The 2,766-nt window shown below is 29.0% G+C and overlaps 1 protein-coding gene across 2 annotated transcripts in view; it reads left to right on the plus strand.

The window, feature by feature from the left end:
• Positions 1-356: 356 nt before the first annotated feature.
• Positions 357-2,766, plus strand: part of LOC117171330 (dual specificity mitogen-activated protein kinase kinase dSOR1) — a 64,936-nt gene continuing 62,526 nt past the window's right edge. The window contains exon 1 of one of the 2 annotated variants that reach the window (XM_033358555.1): positions 357-654. The gene's annotated coding sequence lies outside the window, so the exon portion shown is untranslated. The remainder of the gene's footprint in view (positions 655-2,766) is intronic. The other variant, XM_033358544.1, reaches the window with a different exon arrangement.

Below are 2,766 nucleotides of genomic sequence, written 5' to 3' on the forward strand. Positions count from 1 at the left end.
AATTTAGACTATTTTCTTTTCGGATATTTAAAAATTACGCAAATAATGATATGTTTAATTTGATTGCGCATGAATAATGATTTGTTGTGGTTAGTAGAAATGCATTGGGATTTACGTCTAAAAGCAGTGAATTTTACGATTTTCGCAAATTATTTTTTATTCAGAGGGTAATAAAAAATTTTTTAATTATTATATTTTACCCAAAACTATTAGGAAATTATTTTCATTTGAAAAACATTTTTGTTTATACTTTCGCCTTGCAATATTTGAATTCTAGGCCAACTGTATAGCTGGCGCCGCCACACGGCCACCGTCTACTCTCAAGACAAATATTTTCCACAGCCCTACAGAAAAGTGGCATGGGGCTGGTCTGAATCCCGGACAGTGGTTATAACCTCAAAAGCACTCAAAAAGGAAAAAAAGAGCAATGTCGAGATTGTAGCGAGACTCGTGAGTGCCAAAATCGCGTGACGAAATTGGAGATCAACTATAGAATGTCGATCGATTTAATCAGCTTGAATATAATAATTGCTGACACTTGTCTCGCAAAAGGATGTTGTAGTGAACAAATTACAGACAAGCGAATAAGTTATTCTTGTTAATTGTTCTCGTAACGCTGGCGCTGGATTCACAAACCTGTCAAGGTACGTCCCTGTACGTCAGATTTATAAATAAATTCTCACGCTTGTTTGCGTATCTCTATATTTGACCAAATTGATTAATTTATTTAATAGAGTACTTCAATGTAAGTTAAAAAAAATAATCCAGTAAAATTGGACCATGATTTAGTGGAGAATGTTTCCCTGGTTTGCGATCAATAGAAAACTAATTTGCTATGATTTGCTGATTTCTAGCAACAATTACTTTTGTTTAAGTATGTATGAGATAGTATGAAAGTAAATTAGTCTGGTTTTGATAATAGATTACTTGTGGTCATTATTGTTAGTTAAGGTGCTACCTGATGCTACTTTGTTTTGCAATTGTGACCAATGAATCGGGGCCCTGGTGACGAACATAACCTCGAAATTTTGGTTGACAGTTTTGACGATAATAGAAGTTCGGTGAATTGCTTTTATTTTATTTTTAATATTGTTTAGTGTTAGGCACGAGTCATTATAGGCGAAGAGCCATAAGAAAAGGGCCGACTCTGTCGGTATAGTGTTATGTATAGAAGCATATAGTCCGGCATTTTAGTATTTATAGGCCCAATAATGAACCCCATAGAACCTAGGTTGAAAAACGAGGCACCGATTGAATCCTTGGTAAATTTGGCAAGTGCAACTGATCGAAAGCCCAAAGCCGATATTTTTTACTCCAATTCACTAAAACGCGAACATCTCCGAAACTACTATCGACAAAGTGGCCCAGGGTGGCCATCTACCCTTGGGAAACGGGACAAAAATGCACCGGGTAAAAAGCCTGGAGAGAAATATTACATTAGGAGATTTTCCCTATTTCATAATTCGCGCGTTTTTAAATTTTCCAATTAGAAAGTATATCATTTTCATAGTGTTTAAAATAATCTATTCTGTTTGGAAAGTCACATAATACTTTATGGAATGTTACTGATTTAATAATACATTTATCGTCTTTAAAATGACAGTTTTTAACGTGCACTTCTAAAACAGTTTAGTCTTCGAGGCCTTGCAACTAAAGTTTTTTTTCTGAAAATTTATTTCTAGATTTATTTTTGGAGGTTTTGAATTTTTAATTTTACAATATTGTAATTTCAAATTAATATATTTAAAATTTCAAAATAATTCAGCTATTAAATATTTAAAAGTTTCATATTAAACTACTTGATAATTAATTTCGAATTTAATAATTCGAAATGTAAATGTAAAGGAATTTCGAATAGAAAAGCTTGAAATTGTACATTTTCAAAAATTGGGATCATATTACAGCAATCTTATTTTTTATTATTTTGTTTTAGATTTTTTATTTTCAATGTAATATCTTTATATTGATTGTTTTTTAGTTGAAGATATAAAGAAATAAACCATTTCGAATTGGAAAATATTTTATTGCAAAAATAGCAAGAATGAATAATGATTCCAAAGGGAGTATTGAAAGTTAAACGATTTGAAATTAAAAAATCAAAAATTGACTTTAAAATAAAAAAAAGACAAAAATTAAACTATCTGCATTTTTATAGTTTTAGCTTATTTAAGAGTTTAAACTTTTACAAGTTTTGAAGGGTTTGAGTATAAAAAAAACTTTTAATATCACAATTGTTGGTGACTAAATTTTTTCAGTTTTTAATGAAGTTCGTATTCGTTTAGGTTTCAACGTTCCGTAGAAGATTTTTTTCCATTTTGATTGTTTGTATAATTACTATTTTTTTAAAGTTTTTTTAGAATGATTCAATTCGTTTTTTAATTCTAAGTTTTTTATATGATCATAATTTAAAATTCTTGAATTTCAGAAGCTTTTACTTTGAAAGATTCAATTTATTTTTCAATTTTAAAGTGTTAAATTTTAATTGCTTTGTATTTTAAATTATTTAAATTAAAACATTTTGAATTATTAATTATTTAGTTGAGAACGCTTTTAATTACTAATAATAAAATAGCAATGCCTTTGAATTTGAAATGATCCAATTTCGAAATTTTAATCTAAAATCTTCAAATTGCGTGATTCTTCAATTCAAAATAAAATTGTTTAATACTAAACGCTTCTTTTTAAAAATTACACAATTGAACTCCTCTTTCTAATTAAATTGTCCAAATAGTTCAGTATATGTCTCTCTCTCTCTCTCTCTCTCTA

The sequence above is a fragment of the Belonocnema kinseyi genome, chromosome 1 (genome assembly GCF_010883055.1).
Source record: "Belonocnema kinseyi isolate 2016_QV_RU_SX_M_011 chromosome 1, B_treatae_v1, whole genome shotgun sequence".
In the NCBI taxonomy this organism is placed as follows: domain Eukaryota; kingdom Metazoa; phylum Arthropoda; class Insecta; order Hymenoptera; family Cynipidae; genus Belonocnema; species Belonocnema kinseyi.